At 40.2% G+C, this 24,584-nt stretch overlaps 1 pseudogene; it reads right to left on the bottom strand.

Annotated features, from left to right (window-relative positions):
* The window catches only part of LOC149176983 (C2 and GRAM domain-containing protein At1g03370-like), a 67,082-nt pseudogene extending 46,145 nt beyond the window's left edge, over positions 1-20,937 (bottom strand).
* Positions 20,938-24,584: the final 3,647 nt, after the last annotated feature.

Genomic DNA, 24,584 nt, shown 5'->3' with positions numbered 1-24,584 from the left:
TTGCCCTTGGTGGAGCCATCTTATGCTTTATGACTGTGGGTGTGGTGTCTTCATTAGTCCCAACCACCTCATGAACTCAACTGAGATGATTTTTTTTGGCTCCCACTGTCGACAATGAACAATGGTGGAGAACCCTTCACCCACATTTGTGAGTGGAAGAGATTCTCCCCCTCCTCTAGATCTTTTGGCTCAATATTCTAGATCTTGGTGGTGAAAATGATGGCATTGTGATATTTAATGATAATTTTATTCCCCTTTTTGGTCCCCTTTTCCAGCTCGAGCTTTCAGCCAGAACATGCATCTAACTCTGATGCTTTCAACTCGACCACCATTGATTGCTTTGCGAGACACTCAATTTTGTTGTGTGTGGGGCTCTTGTGGAACTCACACCATTTTCCTGTGTCCTTCTTCATCTTCATGTTATTATTCTTTGCTTATGGCTTTGACGGGTTGTCTTGGGTCTCTCCACCTTGGCTCTGTCCTTTGTTCTACAGTTTGGAGGTGCCTTTTCCCTGCTTTGGATTTGGAGATCCAAATTCTCACTTATTTTGTTTAAATTTCTCCTCAATCTTCAGAACATATTGGTATGCAGTGTTAAGCGAGGAGATGTCTAGGAACTCATTCTCTTCCTGGATATACTTGTGCAAAAAGTCGTAGTACTTGAGCACCATATGCTGCTTAGAATAATTCATGCCCAAATTCATGCGAAGAGTAAGAAAAATATCTATAAACTATGTCATGTCCTGGTCCCTTTCTTGCCAAAGTGTGGTCCATTTTATGTACTTAACTTCATAGCTCCCAATAGGGTAATATTGTTCCTTGAAGTTGTCTCATAAATAATTCCAAGAGGGTGAGGCTGAAAATAGTGAGCGTTCCTTCTCATCCCTTTGCTCACAATAGGTTTCCCACTAATCCTTGATGTGGGTAACGACTTTGAGGAGTGCAAAAGTATTCTTCTCCCTATTGGAAAAATTATGAACAAAAAATATTCTTCCAACATATTTGACCATCTATCCATGGAATCTGTGTCTATCTGGCATTCAAATATAGGAATTTCAAAGTTAACTTGTACCTTAACAGGGGTGGCGCCTCCAAGGTAGCTTCTGGATGAAGATTTTTTTCCTGCAGATACCCGCCGAAGGATCTAGGAAAAATAATCCATCATCTCGATCCTTTGTCACTCGATGGATTCTTTGAGAAATTTTTTGAAAGGATCTCATGCTCCCTCATCTTCCTTTTCTTCCACCATTGAAGGTTTTTGTGGTGAGTGAGGTTGGTCTTGCAAGGGTTCAACCAGTTTAAGTCTTAGTTCCTTAGACCCCGACCTCGTTGGAGACATGCATAGAAAAATAGAGAAAGAGTAGAACATTCTAATACCACTGATCTATATATACATAGGAACAAAATGAAATATATATTTAAATAGAAACACAAAGATACAACGAAAACTAAATTGTGCAATTTATTAATTAAAAATACTAAAAATTGTTTACATGGAGAATGGAAATAAACTAACTTGTGCAATTGTAGTTATCTATGAGAAGAGATGTGATGACTACATGCCTTATAAATTGTGTTACAATGAGGCTCGAAGGCCTTTTTATTATTTAGAAGCAAGGGAAAACCCTAAACATCCAAAAACCTAACCCTAGGAGATGAAGCGACAAAATTTTGTGGGCCCCATTGGGGTCAATTGGTGCATCAACTTCTCGGGGACATAAGTTTGGCATACTATCTCCATTTGATGCATACGATACCTAATTAGAAAGATCCATCCGATGATTTTTTTTTTACTAGAGATCCCTACTAAATTTTACAAGTTTTCCTATTTTCCAAAAAATAAATGCCATTTAGGGCCTCAAAACAACTCCAGAAGTTCAGGCCCAAAAAAACTATCAAAAATAGTAAATTGTGCTATAAATTAGGAAATTGAAAGGAAATAGTGTTGGGGTCTAAGTGGAATAGGCGGGTGGCGACCAATATCCACCCGGATCATGAATATACCATAAATATGATGCATCAATATTTGGTAATGGAGTTCACTCACGATGTGTGAGATATGTCTCTAGGCCCCAATGCAAATTATATAGGCCTCTATATTATCTCAACAAAAATGAAAGGAAATTACATGGAAAAATACATTATTATACCTCATTCTAGGAGTGACATGAAACTTGGATGCTCAAATCCCAAATCAAACTATAACAATGAAATCCTTGTGAAATTTTGAGTAAAATGAATATAAACTCCACTAGGTTCTAACTCCGTCAACTTTAGAACCCTAGTGAATCTTCAACATTTCACAATATAATCTATTGGGAATATTTCCTAGGAATATTCGTCTCAGTATGTGTGCCTCATGGTTCTGCACGTAGGGTTCTGAGCCTGTCCTAGTTCCTTTGTTTTGAGTTCTGCTCCACTCGTCAACCTCCTCCACCCACTCCTAACTACCTGTTGTATGGGAAGGAACAACTTAAATATTATGAACACAATGAACATAACAAAGCTTGTTGGTTGGTGGGTGGATCACATGTTGAACTTAGAGCATGTAGTTTTTGTGGGTCACAGGCTTAAACCCCATGGACCCCAATGGTGCTTTGTATTTTCATATTATATATATATATATATATATATATATATATATATATATATATATATATGTATATATATATATATATATATATATATATATATATATATATATATATATATAAACGTTGGTTGGGGTTTGGCAGGTCCGCAAGGTTTAGTGGTCAGCTAACAAAGGGTCTAAATTATCAACCACCTAAAAACAATAACTTCATTGGTTGGTTAAGGTCTATTTCATCGCTCCTTGGGTGCTACGTGGCACCATTTGATTGAGCCACATGGCCTCATGCTATTGTCCAAAAATCTTCCACCTAGTTTAGTGGAACTACTGCCATATTAGTGGTTCTTCCAACTTTAACCATGGCTAAAAATGTCACCAATTTTTGTGGGATGTTACCAACTTTAGCTACTAATTTGGCCAAACTGTTAATTTCGTGAAGACTTAAATTTATCTAGTGCCAACTAAATTTGTTATTTTTCCAAGTTTGACTGTAACTTTGACTGGGCATAACTTGTTCATACATACTTAGATTGGTGTGACGTTTATGTCATTATATTCCTTGCGATGAGAGCTTTGACTTGGTTATAGCTTCACTAAGTTTGAGGAATTTTATTTTTAGGCCTTTAGGATCCTCCTAGATCAATCTGAACTAAATATTTTAGCACAACCACCAATGATTGTTGGATGAAGATGCTTCACCCACTGGTACCTGCTGAAGGATATTATAAAAATTATCCATCATCTTGTTCCTTTTTCATTTGAGGGATTCTTCGAGCAACAATTTTAAAGGATATTGTGTTCCCTCATATTTCTTTTCTTTCACCATGTGAGGCTCTTTATGTCCATGAGGTCGAGTATTGCAAGGGTTCAACTAGTTCAAGTCCGAACTCCTTATACCCCAACCTCTTTGGGGACATGAACAAAAAAATAGAGAAAGAGAAGACCGCTATCATACCACTTATCCTAATTTATGAAGGAATTAAATGAAATACATATTTAAACAAAAACACATACATACCACAAAATAGAACTTCAATTAATAAATAAAAACTGCTGAAAATTGTTTACATGTAGAAAGGAAACAAATTAGCTTAGGTGATGGTCGCTTATCTCTAAGAAGAGATGTGACGACTACATGTGTTCTGAACTAAGTTACAATGAGTCTCTCTAGCCTTTTTATGATCAAGAAATAACGGAAAACCCTAAACATTAAAAAATATAACCCTATGAGATGAAGTACCAGAAACTTGTGGACCTCATTGGGGTTGGTTGGAATGTCAACTTCCTGGGATTGTAACTTTAGCATACAATCTTTGTTTGGAATGCACGATATCCCGTTAGAAAGGTCTATCAGAGGACAACAAATTTCAAATGAAAAAATAGGCCATAAGCCTCACATTTGTTCGTTTCTACAAAAAATCCATTTAGAGCCTCAAAACGGCTCTGGAAATTCAAGGCCTAAAAAATTTCCAAAAATAGAAAACTATCAAAATAGGAAACTGTGCTGGAAATTAGGAAACTAAAAGAAAATAATGTTGGGGGTCCAAGTGGAATAGGCGGGTAGCAACCAATATCCACCTAGATCATTTGATTTCAAATTTTAAGTTTATGATGTTTTCAAGTTTTTATAAGGGGAAACTTTTCAAGGTTACATAAGTAAGACATATACTTTGTGGTGGGGTTTTACATATCTAAACAAATCGACATTAGGTTTCGTTTCTTTTGCATCAATTAGTGATTATGGAGGAGAATTATGACATACTTAAAATTGCAGTGATTCTCTTTAAGTAGAAGAAAGAATCTATGTGAATCTTTTATTTGAATCCCATGCCTCATCCTACCACATTAAAAAAATCTACTACATTAATAGTTTAAAGGAAAAATTTTGGGTCAAAATTTTAAAGTATTATATTTATTTTTAAAAATAAAATCATTTCTTATACCACCCAACTTTCTTCACCCAATTTCATATTACAACTTTTTACAAATTAAATCTAAAGGGTGAAAATTAATATAAGGTTGTTTGAAACATTGTAAAGTGTGGGAAGTACAAGTAAACCCTCAAGAGCTTTGGATACTTGGTGGAAATGGGGCCTTTCTTGTATGGTACCGGGACACTGTCATCAAGGCTATGGCTACTCACGAAAAGTGAACAATGTTGGGAAAAATAGGTAGATTCTACACTCAATAATAGGTAGTTGCTTATCATGAAACTCCATAGTTGTACCTTTTATATTCAATAATATGAGAATAGTATAAATTAAAAATTCCATATTTTGGATTCATTGTTTAAAGATAGAGTACATATTAAGTACTTGAAATTTTTGAATTTCTACTGTTAAATTTGTCTTATATGGAACCCATGAACTCTTGTACAATGTTTAATAATTTTGTGAAATGTATCATGCAATTTTTAATAAACTTAGGCCCATTACATTAACAACAGAGATAATAATTTTGCTCAGTGTACTACTATTTGTTGATCCCTCAAGAAACCCCTTTCATTTTTAGGAAAAATAAATGGTACCATATTAATTTTTTTAAATCACTGCCTTTTTCTTGTATTTGATTTGGAGTCGTCTACGGAGGCGGAGGAATTGCCCGGACGACCAAAAGTGGACAGAATCCGGGCAAAAACATTTCAAAAAATCATGGAGTAGCAGTGTTTGAATCATGGTTTTGATGGTGGAAATGGATTCAGCACCATCAAGAACCTCTAGGACATCCAAAATATTGAAGATTGACAGCTATAACCAGGATTTAGAAAAATTCCTACCGAATTTTATCAAAATATGACTAGAATTTCCATGATTTTCAAGGCAAAAAAAAAATCTGATTATACTACAACATTTGATTTTACTTCATTTTATTTGAAGAATTGATTTGATAGTTTTTACTTTCTTGGATTTTTGGTTTTGCATGCTTTATATCATTGATTCTTTTTGTTTATCTTTCATAGGATGATAACCTGGTAATGTGATTGGAGTAAAGCCATCAATATAATTACATGCATGTGAGTGGGATCATTAAATGCATGTAACTTGACCATCATTATTTTAGTTGTGTCACGATAACTTTCCCTTTTTTCATATTTTCTTCCTATTAGTTGTTTCTTTTCTAATTATTCAATTTGTTAAAAAACTCATGAAGAATTATTTTAAGTAGCTTAATACCTCTATCTTCTTAAAAGTTGGCTATCATAGTGTTTCAACAATTTTGCTAAATTTTTCTTACTAGTATTTCAACACTTTCACGAAATTTGTCTTCTCAATATATAAAGGGGTTGTTTTATGATTTTTTCCCGTGTATTTGGTTTTCAGAATTGAGTGAATAGAATAGGCCAAAATAGTGAAAAAGGACCTATTGAAGCCCCGAAAATCGGGTCGACAACAAGGGGGATACCCGCCCGGTCCGGATCCTGGTTGGCAGCTCCTTATCCGTTTGGTATAGCGGGTCCGACTGGGGATAATGGGACCAGTTTCCCAATCTATGGGTGTGTGTGTATAGAATTGGATGTTGTTGATCTAACAGTTCCTATCTAAGCTATTTTAATTCAAACTTTAATCTAATTCTATGCTATTGTAATCTAATAAAAATAACACATCTAATCTATGCTAACCCGGGATGTAACTCTTTTATTATGCGATCTAAAGAGATTTCAAATAACAACTGGTAATAACGATCATTCAGCGATTATAAGAAAGGAAATCAATTGAGATGAACTATTTTGCATAAAAAGTTAGGCGAAACAGTTGTGAACAGCATATCGCATAATAAGCTATTCATACATTAAACATAAATAAATAGCTACCACCGTACAAAAGTGCCAAATGATAACTCAAGCATTCATGCAATAACATATAAACAACTAAAAAATACATATCACTTTAACATATAAGCATAAATGGTCAAGAGATAAAAGTACCATTTATTACTGGTCCTACTCATAAGCTTCAAGCAACAATGATTTATCTCTCCTTGCTCTAACATCTACTAAGAGTACAGAAGTGCACCATCAGTAGCAGATATCAAATGAAAACATCAACAAATCTTGATCCATTCATTCACCAAAACCTCCTTTGAGGTTGCAAAAGTGCATGTTCTGAGGACAAGTTTTTGATAAATTTCTGGACCCTTCTCTAAATGCATGAGAAGGGTTTAAATACTACTAACTAAATAACTTAATTACACAGATTCAGGATACGGTTTAAATGACCGCCCTTTTTCTAAGAAAAACTATTTTTAAAAATTAAATCTAATATCTAACTATTTTTGCATTTGCTCCCTAATGCTGTGAGCATTCAATATTTGCTTGGGTAGAGTCGGCTGACTGTCTTCCGCTTTTGGTTGAGCTAAGCAAACAGAAATGGCAAGACCTGGCACCATTTTTTCAGCGAAATAGAAGATATACTTGAGAATCATTCTCTGGCTATGTGGATTTACTGTGTATGCTCAGTAATAATCCAAATTCCACTTGGTTAACCCTCAAATTGCCTCTGCCTTTGTCTTCTTGCATTTTCTGGGCTTACGAGTGACTAAGCAATTAGGGACTTTGCTTTTTGAGCAATTGCATCGGAAACTGCTTCCGTTCTTTGATCCGGGCCTTTCTGGTGCATTTTTCGCCTTTAGCGCCTTTTCCTTCATCGGGTATAAGCTTCAAAATTTTATAAAAATACTGCTTTCTTGAGCTTCTGACCTTGAGCGTTAAATCGCCTGTTGATATCAGCATTGTTCAACTACTCATTCAACCATGGCTCTGACTGAAAGATCTATAATGGATAGCTCAGCAGCGCTCTGGAATTTTGTCGCTCTGTTGCATGCGGTATCCGTTCATGAGGGCATTTCTTCTCTGTTTTCGAGTATTGGAGCTTTATCCTTTTCCTTTAACGCTTCCTGCACATTGCTTCATGTTGTTTCTGTATTTCATTCCTGCAGTTCACACATGAGGAGAGAGTAATGATAATAAAAATTGACAAAAAATCTCTGAGCTCTACGGATGTACAAAAACATGCCATCTGACGTGAACTAACTCTTCGAAAAACACAAAACTGTCTTTCATTAACACTTGGCGTATCATTCATTAATTTCCATTAAAGCGCGTATCCAATTTTTGGTTTATGGACAGCTTTTCTTGAATGTTGAGCCGGGGAAAATTTGCGATGGACAATTTCTGCGACTCGCATCGCATCATCGTAGTATCGCATTTTCATCAAGATGTGTTATCGCAGGGTTGCCCGATCACGTTTATCGCAGAATCGCAGATTGCTGTATCGCGCGATCGCAAGATCGCAGATCGCAGTATCGCGTTATCGCAAGATCGCAGATTGTTACAATTCGTTAAATGGTTATGTGTTTTTTATGCGATATTGCGATATGCGATGTCGCATATCGGCCATCGGCGATTTTTTAAGGTTTTCGAATATGAGCATTTCTTAATGCATGCGATGCGATGGAATTCACGTCGCACTCTCGCAATTTATCATTTTACTCACAAGGAAATGTCCTATCTTCTTTGCGCGATGCGATGTTTTCTTAAGGAGTATAATACATAAGTCTTAATTGAATTTTTTGAATTTTTTACTAAGGGTCCCCACTTACCTAGTGTTATTGCTAATACTAAATAAGGAGGGGGGTTGTTGGTGGCCACAACAATTGGCGATTCACTTGGAAGAAACAATTATCTCTGTTTTTTCTATTGAATTTTTCAAACTTCCAAAAAAGAATTTTTTTCAGAAAATTAAACTTTGTTATGGAAAGATAGAGTACATTATGCTTTAAACTGTCAATGATATTTTGTTTCAACCTCTTTCTATTCTAATTATTTGCTTCCTCAGGCTAGTCCTTGTATTTACATCAGCCATTACTTGGTCTTGTAAAGATAAAATAAAGTCTCCTCTGTAAACCAGTTTTAAATATGCTCATTTGTCGTAGGTAGAGCCTCTGCTACCAGTAGGCGTTTATAGCCTCGACAAGGTTACCTGTTTCCCAGCAATGATCCTGTATCCTACTCAAGGTGACCTAAAACTTTCAAAGAAAAATCCATGTCCACACTTATTGCTTTGATTTTCTTTTTTATTCTTAAAGAACAATGTCTTGGTTTGGTAGCCAAATTATGGCACAGTCACTCACTTGATTCATAACTTTGCTGAACAAGCTAGCTCGTGATGAGACCCCTTGTCTTTTGATTGCAACAATCTTGAGTCATTGCCCTGTTGTGGTAGACAGTATTGGAAAAGTCAGCAAGTTATAATATCTGTGATCATGATAAGCCGGCTCGTGATGAGACCTCTTATTCTTCAAGATATAGTGTATCCTTGGATTATTCCTCTGAAAGCTGCAATTTTCCTTAGTAGGGAGGAAGTCATTGTTTCCTTAAGATAGCTCTGGACGACAATAATAGAGTTTTTTGGAAACAACTGTTCTATAGAGAATCTTCATTTTGTTATTGATACCTTTCATTGTACTGAGATAAAACAATTTCTTCACTAAAGGTTGCTTTCATCAAATTCTTTGAAGTTGAAACTAGTATCATATCTAGGCTAAAGTTTTTAACTGTATCTGTCAATAATAAAGATCAATTTTCCAAAAGATTTGCTATTTATACAAGCGAAAAGCTCAAAATCTGAAAGAGAATTGGTGTCTTTTCGTAAATACCTAATGTAACCACTCACAACTGGTTTTATTATGAAAAGAAAAACTATTCTACAAAAATAGAAGAATAATCTTCTATGGAAAATATTTCTTGAGAATTTGTCCATTAACAGGCAAAGGATCCCTCTTACCTGCTAAATCCTATAACAAAAATGTTGATGGACCTATGACTTCAACAATCTGAAAAGGACCAAGCCACATCCTTTGAAATTTTGTATGTTTTCCCTTTTCTTCATGAGCCTTGCCCCACTTTAAAACTAAATCTCCCATCTAAAAATATTTTCTGGTCATTATGCTTGAATCAAAAGTGGATTTTACTAGTGTTTGATGATGAGCATGCGTTTTCTTAGCTTGTTCTCGTTGTTCTTCTAATTTAATTATTTCCATTTGTCTCAGCTGTAAGGAGGAAGTGGGTACTTCATCAATGTATTGTACTAAAGACAGAGGGAATGGCTAAGTGAGTCGGAAGAACCACTTCTTTCCCATAAACTAAATTAAAGGGAGAAGTGCCGATTGAAGCTTTTTGTGTTATCCTATCTGCCCATAATGCATATACCAAAGCTTTGTGCCAATTCTTTTGATTCTGGTCAACTGTTCTTTTAATAATCTTGATTAGGTTTTTATTTGTTGACTCAGCTAACCCATTACCTTGCGTATAGTAATTGGCCGAATATTTAAGTTTGAATCCTCTTTTAAGTGCAAATTTAGTCATTGCATTTCCAGAAAAGTATGATGCATTATCAAACATTAAAGCGGATGGCAATCCAAACCTAGTGATTATAAATTGGTCTATGAACTCAATAATATTTTCAGAATTAGCCGTCTTGAGCGGAACTGCTTCTACCCATTTAGTAAAATAATTTGTTGCCGTGAGGATGTATCTATGCTGCTTAGAAGAGTGAGGAACGATCTCACCTATTATGTCCAAGCCCCACTGACTGAAAGGCTGCTCAATGGTTACTGGTTGTAGTGGCAGGGATGGCTTCTTCTGTCTTCCAACAGTAGTTTGGCGGAGTTGACATTTTCTCACGTAACTGTGCGAGTCTTTGAACAACATGGGCCAGTAATATCCTGCGCGTAAGATTTTATGTGCAGTAGCATCTCCAGCATAGTGTCCGCCTGCTGGCCCATCGTGGAGTTCCTGCAAAACTTTTTCAGCTTCAGCTTTCTCAAGACACCTAAGAAGAACATAATCATAATTTTTTCTAAAAAGAATATCATTTATGAGCTGATATTGTTTAGCTTTCAATCTGAGAGCTCTTTTCTTAGTATGATCAAGGTGTGAAGGAGCATACCTGTTTTTAAGATAATAAATGATATCAACATATAATGATTCTGCATCGTTTAGGCTTACCTCACACATTTGTACCTCTTCAGATGGAATTTCATAAATTTGCGATGCTCCGGCCAGCATTTTGCAGAAGCCTTGACCTCTTACAATGTTTATTGGTTTAATCTCAAGGTCATATTCCTGTAAGGCAGTGACCCAATTGGCCCTTTTCTCACCCACATCCTTTTGTACTAGAAGATTCCTTACCGCTGGAAACGGTACTATGATCTTAATATGGGTTTTAAGTAGGAAAGGTCTGAAGTATTTGACCGCTTTGAAAACAACATAAGCCTGTTTCTCCACGTCTGAATAATTGAGTTCAGCACCTTGTAAATTTGAGCTAAAAAACACAATTGGAGCTTCCGCTTTTTCTTGATTCGCTTGAGTTAGAATTGCAGCATATGATTTATCTGAGGCAAATGTGTATAAAATAAAAGATTCTGAAAAATTCGGGGTTGCTAAAGATGGAGCATTAATAATAGCTTGCTTGATCAGGTTGAATGCTTCATGTTCATCTTGACCCCATTTAAAATTTGAATTCTTTTTAATCATGGTTTGCAAAGGAGACACGATTCGTGAAAAATCTGGAACGAATCTCTTTACAAAATTGATTTGACCAAGGAAAGATTGCATGGCTTTTTTGTTATGAGGTAGGGATATTTCAGAAATTTCTTTGATTCTGTCGGGATCAATGTGAATACCGGATTTTGACACTATGAATCCTAGAAGTTTCCCTTCACTTAGTGCGAAAAAAGATTTCTTTGGGTTAAGTGAAATTCCATACCTTAAACACCGTTGAAAGATTTGTTTCAGGTCTTTGAGATGGTCGCTTCGCTTCTTGGAGTACACTGTTATATCATCCCACTAACCCCGATAGTGGGGCATTGGAGCCACTGCTCGCTCCTCAAAGAAAATACTACAGACTCTCAAGGCTATGTGGGAGGAGCCAAGGTGAAAAGTCCTTTGCATGTACAAATGAGGGGTATATATAGCCAAGGGTGAACTTGACCCTTGTGACTCTTTGACTTCCCTCATGACTGTTTGACTTACATGACTCTTTGACTGACATAACTCTTCAAATTCATATGTCGGTCTCTTGGACTTCCACGTTACATTACATTGATTACAATAGTATGTCCCATAGTAGTGATGTGGCCGAGATGACTCATGACACGACTCAAAATGACAGTGTTGGTATGTTCATGCTGATGGTGGTGTCCATGTCGAGCTGCAGTGCTGCTGAATGATGAGTGTGCTCTTGGTGTATCATAGCTTCACCTCCGCATAACAAGGTGTGCAGAGTCTTCGATGGTCTTGGTGTTTGCTTGATGTTTCTTGTACATGTATCCCCTTCGTCGGTTCTTGGCATGCTTCATGTGTTCATCAGTTCGTGAACTAGTCACCTAGCATGCGCTCCTTGTTCATACCGTTCGTCGTCGCGCCATGTCTCATTCATGTACTTGTATCTCCAATCACTCATGACAAGACGAAATCAAATCCATAAATCCCCTAGTCTACCATGATGCATCATCTTTTATTTTTGGGTGCAGATGACCGGGAGAGTGGACAAGGCTCCAAAACTATGCAAAGCACATTTCAGGCTGGGATGCGGGGCTCCAGAGCACTATTAATAAATATTGCGCAGAGGTCACTGGGAGGCTGGGTTGAGCAGTTCGGAAAAGAAGTGACATTTTGCAGGATTTGGCTTAGTTGGGAGGCATAACTGTGGAATTTTTCCAGGGAAGGTAGTGCTGGAAGTAGGAAGGACTCGCAGTGAAAAATTCATATATTTTCATTTGAGGATGGGAGCGAGCTGCGAGAGATTTCTAGCCAAAACTGTGCAGAACTGAGAGGCAGTCATGTAGGACATGTCTGCACAGTTTCTGGGCTGAGTGGGGTGTCGAGCACCTGGTGGAAAGTCCAAGAAAACTGCGCAATTTTCAGGAGGAGCAATAGGTCGGTTGGTAGGGGGATTGACTGACAGGATTGCGCAATTTTGAGAGAGAGTGCAGTGACAAGCACCAGCTGCTTGTCCCTCTTGCCTGCGCAAATTCTTCAGTTAGTAGAGGTAGGTGTGCTGAAAGCTTTTGTGCATTTTTTTGGGGGAGTGAAGCCCAAGGTCACTACCCAGTCAAACTCTCTGGTTGACCAGTGAGAGGCTTGATGGATATGCTTGTGGGAAGCGTAGATTGAGATAGATTCTTGGGAAAATTTTGTGTTGTTCTAGGTGACAGATAGGCAGGTTGATTCCAAGTTTGCACAGTACAGAATGCTTGGGAGGCAGCCTCAATCTCTGTGCAAATTTGGGTAGTAGTACGTAGTCACTGAGGGCTGAGACTACACAATGCAGCTCAGCAAAGGTCCAATTGATGGAGGGTGGTGCAGTCAACAGATCTTCAGCAAAATGGTCAAGTGTGTGAGAGAGTGAACTCATGTATGCATGACCTTGTGAACACACACTCAACATGACTTGACGACAAGACATATTGAATCAACAAGACAACATATGCTTAGTGTGAATAACCAACGATGCGAGTGACAAATGCGACACTTGAGGTAGATCGTTGAACGACCGTGACGACACTTGCACGACACTGCATACAAATTCATGTGTGAGTGTGGCAGATGCTTACATAGTGAATACAACTTGTACACATGAAGACATACCTTGAACATATCCCTGACATAACTACAAGCATGACATTGCAACCAACATGCTAAAATACAATTGGTGAATGGTCAAGCGAGGAGGGTGTAAAGATTCGACATGGACAAAGGACAAGGATCTGAAACTGCACAAAGAACATTTCAGGCTGAGATGCGGGGCTCTAGAGCACTATCAAGAAAATTGCACAGAGGTGAATAGGAGGCTCAGTTGAGCAGTCTGGAAAAGCAGTGACATTATGCGGGATTTGGCTTAGTTGGGAGGCATACTTGCGGAATTTTTCCCGGGGAGCAGGCAAGACTGACAGTGAAAACTTTGTAGATTTTCAGAAAAGGCTAGGAGCAGGCTAAAGGATATTTCTGGGTAAAACTCTATAGAACTGGGAGGCAGTCATGCAAGACATGTCTACCCAGTTTCCAGGCTGAGCTGGGTGTCGGGCACCTGGTGGAATGTCTAAGAAAACTGTGCAATTTTCAGGAGAAGCAACAGGTCGGTTGGTAGGGGGAATAACTGACAGAACTGAACAATTTTCAGAGAGAGTGCAGTGACAAGCAGTGGGTGCTTGTCCCTCTTGTCTGTGTAGATTCTTTAGTCAGTGGAGGCAAGTGTGTTGAAAGATTTTGCACCTTTTTTTGGGGAGTTAAGCCCGGGGTCACTACTTAGTCAAACTCTCTGGTTGAGCAGCGAGAGGCTTGATGGATAAGGTTGTTGGAAGCGTAGATTTAGATAGCTTCATGGGAAACTTTTGTGTTGCTGTGGGTGACAGTGAGCCAGGTTGATTCCAAGTTTGCATAGTGCAGAATTTCTGGGAGGTAGCCTCAATTTTTGTGCAATTTTGGGTAGCAGTATGTAGTCACTGAGGGCTGAGAATAAGCAGTGCAACTCAGTGGAGGTTTGACTGATGGAGGGTGGTCTGGTCGATACATATTTGACAAAATGGTCAAGTGTGTGAGGGAGTCAACTCATGTATGCATGACCTTGTGAACACACACTCAACATGACTTGACAACAAGACATCTCGAATCAACAAGACAACATATGCTCAGTGTAACTAACCAACGGGTGTGAACGACAAGTGCGACACTTGAGGTAGATTATTGAATGACTGTGACGAAACTTGCGCGACACTGCATAAAAATTCATGTGTGAGTGTGACAGATGCTTACATAGCGAATACAACTTGTACACATGAAGACATACCTTGAACATATCCATAACATAACTACAAGCATGACATTGCAACCAACATGCTAAAAGACGAACGGTGAACGGTCAAGCGAGGAGGGTGTAAAGACTCGACACAAACAAAGGACAAGGCTCTGAAACTGCACAAAGCACATTTCAGGCTGGGATGCAGGGCTCTAGATCACTATTAAGAAAAATTACGCAGAGGTTATTGGGAGGCTGGTTGAACAGTCTGGAAAAGCAGTGACATTATGCGGGATTTGGCTTATCTGGGAGGCATAACTGCAAAATTTTTCCCGGGAAGGCAGTGCGGGAAGTAGGGAGGACTGGAATTGAAAACTTTGTAGATTTTTAGAGGAGGCTGGTAGTGGGCTACGGAGCTTTCTGGCCAAAACTCTACAGAGCTGGGAGGCAGTGATGCGGGACATGTCTACGGAGTTTCTGGGTTGAGCTGGGTGTTGGGAACCTAGTTGAAAGTCCAAGAAAACTACGCAATTTTCAGGAGGAGCAATAGGCCGATTGGTAGGGGGACTAACTGACAGAACTGCGCAATTTTCAGAGAGAGTGCAGTGACAAGTACCGGGTGCTTGTACCTCTGGTCTGCATAGATTCTTTAGTCAGTGGAGGCAGGTGTGCTGAAAGCTTTTGTGCCTTTTTTGGGGGAGTGAAGACCGGGGTCACTACCTAGTCAAACGCTCTGGTTGAGCAGCGAGAGGCTTGATGGATAGGATTGCTGGAAGCGTAGATTGAGATAGCTTCTTAGGAAAATTTTGCTTTGTTCTCAGTGATAGTGAGCCAGGTTGATTCCAAGTTTGCATAGTGTAGAATGCCTAGGAGACAGCCTCAAGCTCTGTGAAATTCTAGGTAGCAGTACGCAGTCATCGAGGGCTGAGACTGCGCAGTGCAGCTCAGTGGAGGTCCGACTGATGGAGGGTGGTCTAGTCGACACATCTTCGGCAAAATGGTCAAGTGTGTGAGGGAGTGAACTCATGTATGCATGACCTTGTGAACACACACTCAACATGACTTGACAACAAGACATCTCGAATCAACAAGACAACATATGCTCAGTGTGACTAACCAACGAGTGCGAGCGACAAGTGTGACCCTTGAGGTAGATCGTTGAATGACCATGACGACACTTACGTGACACTTCATACAAATTCATGTGTGAGTGTGATAGATGCTTACATAGCGAATACAACTTCTACACATTAAGACATACCTTGAACATATCCATAACATAACTACAAGCATGACATTGCAACCAACATGCTAAAAGACTACTGGTGAACATTCAAGCGAGGAGGGTGTAGAGACTCGACACGGACAGAGGACAAGGCTCTGAAACTACACAAAGCACATTTTAGGCTAAGATGCAGGGCTCCAGAGCACTATGAAGAAAAATTGCGCAGAGGTTACCAGGAGGTTGGGTTGAGTAGTCTGGAAAAGAAGTGACATTATGCGAGATTTGGCTTAGTTGGGAAGCATTATTGTGGAATTTTTCCCGGGAGGGCAGTGCGAGAAGCAGGGAGGACTGGCAGCGAAAACTTTGTAGATTTTTAGAGGAGGCGGGGAGCGGGCTACGAGAGCTTTCTAGCCAAAATTCTGTAGAACTGGGAGGTAGTCATGCAGGACATGTCTGCGTAGTTTCCAAGCTGAGTGGGGTGCTAGGCAGCTGGTGGAAAGTCCAAGAAAACTACGCAATTTTCAGGAGGAGTAGTAGGTCGGTTGGTAGGGGGACTAAATGATAGAACTGCACAATTTTCAGAGAGAGTGCAGTGACAAGCAGTGGGTGCTTGTCCCTCTTGTCTGCGCATATTCTTCATTCAGTGGAGTTAGTTGTGGTCAAAGCTTTTGCACCTTTTTTTGGGGGAGTGAAGTCCAGGGTCACTACCCAGTAAAAATCTCTAGTTGAGCAGCGAGAGGCTTGATGGATAGGATTGCTGGAAGCGTAAATTGAGATAGATTCTTGGGAAAATTTTGCATTGTTTTGGGTGACAGTCAGCCAGGTTAATTCCAAGTTTGCATAGTGCAGAATGCCTGGGAGGCAGCCTCAAGCTTTGTGAAATTCTGGGTAGCAGTACGTAGTCACTGAGGGCTGATACTGCGCAGTGAAACTCAGTGGAGTTCCTACTATGGAGGGTGGTCTGATCGACACATATTTGGAAAAATGGTCAAGTGTGTGAGGGAGTGAACTCATGTATGCATGACCTTGTGAGCACACACTGAACATGACTTGACAACAAGACATATCGAATCAACAAGACAACATATGCTTAGTGTGAATAACTAACGGGTGCGAGCGACAAGTGCGACCCTTGATGTCGATCGTTGAATGACCACGATGACATTGCATGAAAATTCATGTGTGAGTGTGACATATGATTACATAGCGAATACAACTTGTACACATGAAGACATACCTTGAACATAGCTAGAACATAACTGCAAGCATGACATTGCAACCAACATGCTAAAATATGACCAGTGAATGGTCAAGCGAGGAGGGTGTAAAGACTCAACAAGAGCTCATGGGATGAGCTCGAGTGTTTGCAAACATCAAGGAAAAACTAAGCAAGACTCTGAAATTGGATGCAGGCCAAAATTTTTGAGGGCATTGCAGCCACTACAACACTTGGCAACACACTAGTTGAATACCAACTTCTCTATTTTGGTCCATTGATAGCACAGGGCCTTGGTCCGTCAGGGAGTATTAAATCGTTGTGTAGGTTACTTTGAATTCCCTACTTACCCCATGGATAGACATGGTTTACCTTTGGCCAACTTAGTCAAACACAACAACAAGTTTCAACTTGATCACAGTGTTTCAAAATAGAGAAGGGTAGTTTGGCTCGTGAGTTTAAATTTTTCGAAGTATAAGTTTTCATATCTGGTGTTTCTCCACTACTAGCAGGCCTGGACAGTACCTCGAAAGAGTCACGTAGGAACACACACATTGCTCCATTACCAGCGAGATTGGTCAGTACCCCGGTGGAGTTGCATGCTTCACCTTTCTGTGCAGGAAGCCTTTCTCTTCTTTTGCCTTTGTATTTTTGAAAAGAGGATTGTGCATAGGAAATTATTTATTTTTGGGGCGGAAGAGGGATCCCAACTTATTGAGAGTAGAAGAGGTTGTTCCTTTAGAGAAGCATGTAAGACCTCTGATTTAGGTTAGCTAGTTTAGATTTTCCCCTTCTCCATTTTTACTAGTTGGATGAGCTTGAACACATAGAGCAAAAGACTGAGTACGGGCATGGGGTTTCCCAGTGTGGACATGGGTTCATGGTTGTGACAGATGTTCCCTTGCAAATGACTTTTATTTTACTTTAACACTTCATCGGTGGAAGGTTATAACCAAGCACAGAGAAGATGGAAAGAGGACTGGCCAAGTGCTGCAGTGTCACAAGAATCTTTGGATCTCAGCCACATACTCATTCAAAAGCGAGAACTTAGTAGAGGGAAGCACTTATTGACAAAATAAAAAATAGCATGATATTAAGAAAACAAAACAAAACAAAGCAAAAATAGCAAATCAAAGCGAAAAGACAACAAGCAGTAAACATACTATGTATATGGCGTTGGCCATGGCCCTGACTTACTGAAAGTAGTGCTTTAAATCTTGGCCGTTGAAAAGAAGGTTGTTAATCCTCCCATCAATTGATTGTTGTTGGCTTAGGGGGTCCTAACCTTGGTTCAGATTTAGTTGCGCCAAGCAACAAATCCCTACACTATTGGCCCTTTCAACAACAACCCACGTAGCGCAGGCTGCAGTCTCACCCAAAGTAGTATGGGGGGAATGCAAGAACCAAGTTTCTGCATCTAGAGACAAGTGTGATGTCTTTTAGCGCCTCATATCTGCCTTCTCATAGATCGATAAGCCCTTAGGGCTCGGTACTGCAAATCTATTAAAAGAGTCTTCAAACCTTCAAGAAGGTCTACGATAAGCCTCTGTGGACCCTTAACAGTCGATTTATCCACTTATGCGCATCGAAGAACAACTCCTAATTAGTGTTCGGATATACTTAAGTTATTTAGTAAACATAATAGAATTCATCACAGTATTCACGAAAGTACTTAACATGCATTGCATACATTTATTAAGACTTATTCAAGAGAATTGCATATCGTTAGATCAATATTCCATAAACACATTATTCATCAACATCATATATCGTAAACAGAAGTAAACAGAGATAAACAGACATACACAGGAATTCTTCGGTAACTTTATTTATTGATCTTCAGTTCATATTTACAGACTCAAAACTACCTTGTGCACTCAGCTGCGGACTCTACCTAAGCCTCTGTGCACTCAACTGCAGACTCTACCTAGGCCTCTGCACACTCAGCTGCAAAGCCTTTCTTCTTCTACTTGACCCACTTCTCTGCACTATCACTTCTCTTCTATTGACCCATTACTAACATCATCTACATAACATGACACGCCTTAGACTCTCTAAGACACACCTATTTATAGACTTTTTCATACAATCCCATTGTCCACAGACCATGCATGGATCTCAAAACCGACTCGAACTTTACATAAACAAGGGGATAAAACCCCTTTGAATCCTAATCATCTGTGCACTCCACATCCACAAATCGCAAAGACTTTACATTACTTACAAAAATATATCAAACCTTGGGTTATTTTAACCCCAACACTGACCCAGGGGACCCCATCCCAATAGGCCCTCAACACAAAGATCGTGACTCGCCCTCAAGTCACTTGGCTGGAGATATGATCTTGCTACAAAGATCCCCTAGCTCCACTTGGATTACTGCAACCTCGATAGCCCTATGCGTAGCTGCCTGTTTGACTTCCTCCACTAACTTTCTTGTAGTTGGTCCTTCTGCGGCTAGCATCATTGTCTGTTGTGTTTGTTGTAAGCCTTTAACTTATCCTAGATGGTTGCCATGACTTGATAAGCCTCTTCCACCCATGGAAGAAACCTGGCATTTAGCAAGGCCTCCTTCTTCTGTGCTTCCTCTACCTGCACTAGGAGCTGCTTTCCCTCCTGTAATTTAGCTAGTCACTACGTTGGTGCAATGGAGCGTGTGGTTGCCCTGACCTCATCGTATTGTTGCTGTAGTTCCCTTATTTTTGTATTCAGCGTCTGCAGGTTTAGATCCTCTTGCAAATTTGTTACCAACTCCATGGATTTCTCAAATAATGTCGAACAGTCAATGAATGTGGCATCCAGGGTGGCCATTCCTTCTTTTATCGCGGCTCCGCGCTACTCCCAGACCTCAAGCAGAGTCATGGGCTGCAAATTTAACTACAGCTTTGTGATCTTCATGTTGAGTTCAAACTGAACTCAGTTAACCTCAGCTTTGGCTTCGCACACATTAGAAGCTAGTTTTCTGATCTTTTCTTTTGGCTATGCATCCTCGGGGATATGAAGCTTAGGCACTATCTTGCGTGCTTCTGCGACTGCTGACTCCAATCGTGAACTGTGTGCCTGTAGCATCTCTGTCTCCTTCGGAACCTGCATCTTTTCAACAAACAACTATTGATTATTAACTTTTATTTCAGTGACAACAGTGAGTGCTCATTGTTCCTTGATGTGAAGCTCTTCCATGACTCCTTGTAGTAATGCATGCAGTCACTCAAGTGATATCTTCGCAAGGTTTAGGCCCATTTTTGTGACCTTGTCAAGGAGGGCACACTATTCCTTAGTTTCGATGTGGACTAAACTTTCAAGTATGGGGAAGACTCACACATCTTGTGGCTAGGTCATCTCCATGACTATACTTTTACCCCATGCCAAACTACCTTGTGCACCACTCACTTTCCTGACATCTTCTTGGATCTTGGTTGCTTGGAGCTGTAACTCTCGGAGATCCTTCTGAACTCCTCCTAATGTTTGCATGTTCTAACTACTGCAACACTTCTGTTGCGATGTCCCTGACTTTATCATCGATCTCATCAATATCGCTTTCAGTAAGCACCATGGGATCAACCTGTGTTTTATGGGCTTTCTGCATTTTCCGCGATCCACCTTGCTACTCTAGTTCACGCCTTTTAAAAATGAAGGGGGTGCACTACCCTTCCTTGCCTCTGCTGCCTTGTCCTGTAAGCTCTTTTGTTTATGTTTCCCACGAAGGGGACTTATCACCTTCCTGGGGCTCATGCGGCTCATGTTCTACCTTCTCCTTGGTAGCACGTTCCTTCTCAACACGAGCCTTCTCTACAACATCCTTCTTTTTTTGCGCGACTAGGTTTTGCATAGCCTCCTTAGTTGCCTCCTTCCTTTTCTTCATGGCAACACTCTCTGTACCCGTGCTTGGTCCGGCAACAAGATTTGAAGGGGCGCACCACTCTTTGGGCCATCTTTCTACCATCTCTTGTACATCCGTTTTTGTTACCAAATATGGCAAGTCATGCCACTTCTGCGCTAGATCCTTCCGCACCTGGATATACACAATGTGGAAGTTAGCCTTGAATGTTGCGTAGGCTGATAGCTGCATGTACAAGGTTGGGGATAGCCTCGAACACTGGTTAATGGCCATGCGGAGACTTTATTCCATAAGGACCCAAAATATTTTTGTCTTTGTGATCTGCGCGGGGTCCTTTGTAGCCCATAAGGAGGCGAATTGTGCTGCCTACGACAATCCTTCCTCAAGCAGAGGAAATTGGTTGTCCTCCAGAAATTCCCACGTGACAAGCACAATGGAAAACAATAACCAAGCGTAGTGAAACGACTTGGTTTCATCCTGGACCTCTCAACAGTTCACGAGGAACTCCTAACAGAGGTATCTGGACCAATTGAACTGCACGCCCTTCACGCACTGTGCATCTAGGGACACTATGGGCGCCAGAACTTCATCCGCGTAACATTTCCTCATCACCTTTCCTGCTAATATCTATGCAGCCAATTGAACTGTGGGGTCTGAGATAGATAAAATTGAATACTCGCGTGACTTCTTTACAAGTTTGTAATCTTTCTTCATTATTTCTGTAAGGTCCTTCTCCCCCGTCTTTCCGCTAAAATCCTTGGCTGGGTTCAGACCTTCGTATGGCAGGTGTTTAATCTTATGAATGAGCATATCTATGATAGGTATAGTCCCTCCTAGCCATAGGCACCCGCCATGCACCAATGTAAGCAACTGGTGGACACAAATTGTGTTAATGGGGGTGCGGTGGCAATGTGGCACCCATAGCAAGTTGAGAAACCCTTATTGCTCGACACTGCGGACCCATTCCTCCCTTTCTATTGTTGTAACAATTGTCTCTTCATAATAAACTCTCTTCAAATATTTGTTCATCCCCAAGTGGGGGAACTTGGCGTGGTATGTGAGGTCCCAATCCTCCATCTTCAATAGTGGGATCTGCATGAGCCGAGGACCTTCAAACAGGACTTGCCCAGGTAGCAGCGGCGTGGAGATGGTGAATTTCTCAGAGACTGGGTCCTTTGTGATCTTTGCCTTTCCCTTTCTCAGAGGGATATACCCAGGTAGCTTTGTTATAGGCTCCACTCCTCCGGTGTCAATGTCTTATGTTCCCTGGCCTTCTACCGCCTCTAGGTCCACTACCTTCTACTTATCTTTCGTGGGCTGCTTATCTTTCTTTTGTGTTGGTGTTGCTATATGCTTCCTTGGGGAAGCACATACCTGCATCGACTTTTTCTGTTTTTCCTTTGCTACAGGTTACTTCTCTTTCATGGCAGGTTGTTTGTCTTTTGCCATGGTCTACTTTGGTCTTTGTGACCTCGGCACCGTCGGCACCACAGGCATAACTTCTACACTGGATACTTCTGGTCCTAGAGCATTAGATATGGCTGCTTCCAAACTCAAGGCTTCAATAGGGTTGGTTGCAGTCATCCTCTCAATAAACAACTCATAGGCTTCAAGAGAAATGTCTATGTGTGCCAAGAATTCCTCCCAAAATGCTCGGCTCATAAGCGATAGACATCAAATTTCGACAACAACTCTAAGGGCACAAAGTGTTCTTTATTGGACTGACACGCGTAATTTATAGGGGGTTTTGAATTCAAATCTGACCGTTCCCCCCAAATTTTGACAATAAATGCTGTTTTGGTGGCAGATTTTCAAAGATTTTTTCCTTACATGCTGCTAACCCACTCCTCTTAACCGTCTTCTGGAAGTCTATTCATGAACAGTGACTCCAACGGTCACTTTTCTACTGTGTTGCATGCCACTTCCCTCCATGGTGCAACTTCCTACGCACAGCTCCCTGGATTTCATATTCATTATCTTCTACGTAGCTTACATGTTGCGTGGCCCTCCAAACCTGACAATGTAGTTTATAGTCTTGCGCTCGCTTGCAACTGCCTGGAGCACTAAGGCTGTCCTGCTGCCATATAGTCATTACGCATGATCCCCTATATACAACTTCAATCGGCTCTCATTCACTCTTCCTGGAAAAGGTTCTCCATTCAGCTTCGTGAGCTGAACTACGCCTCCATCTGTAATTTCTTTGATAATATATGGCCCCAACCAATGCATCTTGTTATGAGGAATTTGGTATCTACGGATAAATACTAATTCCCTAGGTAGGTAGCTATACCTAGAACAATAGATTTAAAGTTCTTATTCTTTTTCTATAAATGATAAATAAGACAAAGGGATTAGAAGACCTACTTGTTCTTTTGGTTTCTTTTTGTCTCCTTTGTTTGACTCCTGTTGCTCCTTTTCGAACTTAACTCACTCCAAAAGTACCTCCAAGAATAAACAGAAGACACAGAACCAATGAAAGTAAGAGACCTATCGAATACAAATAAATGGAATCAGATACATTCACACATATAAACATCATATATCAAGATAAACATATGGAAAAAGGGTGTAAACTGCTTTATTAGTTAGAAGGAAGAATTACAACCATGAAGTTCGATCCATTGCCACTCTTCCAGCTTTGGTTCCAACCAACATCACATCAATAACACAACACTCTGGCAGCATAATACTACTCACTTACAAACTCAATTCCCACTCCAACAGTATCTCCTTACAAATTCTCAAAGTCTAGCCCCTGATCGCTTAGATGAGTGCTCAATTTATAGGCCAAAGGAGGAAGTTTTGTCATAAATGAGGGTATTGAATGGCCTTCCATACTTAGATTTAGTTTCCATGGAGGAAGGGATGAGAGTATAGGAGGTAACTTAACTCATTCCTTATCCATTTTCGAGCTCATAGGAGATAATAAGTGTAGCAATCTTCTAGATGGCTCCAAAAGATGAGAATATTCCCAGAACTCTATGTGAATTTTGTTCAATCTCGCCCAACACAGGTCAAGGTGGGCCTAGGTTCTCTACAGAGCACCCTAACATGGGCCTACCTGCATTGAAGCACACTTACCCCTATCCAAGGCTGCACTGGTCCCTCAAGGAGGCAATTCTGGAGGGTTTCAGGACAAAGAACTCTCAGGGAAGGAGGCATTCAAAGAGGTGACTTGTCTAGGGCATGTAGCAACTAAATTAGGGTTTTATGAGCCCTAATGGTACTAATCTAAATGATGGGAGTGATGTGCCCAAATGGATTTGTAACAGCTTCCCCTTAAAGCATGAAGTCGAAAATAATAATATCGGGTGATATGCTTTACGATGTGATGAGGAAGTTCCGAAGTGGTTGGTGACCTGCATCGATTACAATACATAATATCATGATATTTTGATTTTTTCTCATGAATTTCTGAGGGAAGGCATACCCATGCTCAACATATAAGCTTTCATTACAAGTACATAGACAGTCGTATACAGATATAGACCCATGATAGGATGACCACCAATGTAAATCCATTGTATGGATGATTTGGTACATTTCTTGAAATTGCAGACCGGATGGACGAAACTAGATCCGAGGTCTTCTATCTCGTTCAATCGTTCTCTCAAGTACGAATCTAACCATGCGAATATGTGATCTGAAGTCAAACATGGGAAGACACTGTTTGATTACCAGCCAATGATGTAAGCCGTTAACAGACACGAGAGAAATCATCGATAATGATAATGATCCTCAAGGTACAACAGTACATTCTCCATGGTGTGAATAGATGTTTTGATTTCGAACACCATACAAAGTCCTTCGGTCGAAGGCCAGTGATGTCAACCTATCACTGGAAGCGAGAAAATTGCCATTGATGCATGCAAGCCTCAAGGCACTAAAAGGGTGTTTCTAAGTCAACTTCTAGGATAATG

Source organism: Pinus tabuliformis, chromosome 4_1 (genome assembly GCF_031772625.1).
Source record: "Pinus tabuliformis cultivar Carrire ecotype Pingquan chromosome 4_1, CPIR1, whole genome shotgun sequence".
NCBI classification, from domain to species: domain Eukaryota; kingdom Viridiplantae; phylum Streptophyta; class Pinopsida; order Pinales; family Pinaceae; genus Pinus; species Pinus tabuliformis.
This window is presented reverse-complemented; position numbering and strand designations above follow the sequence as displayed.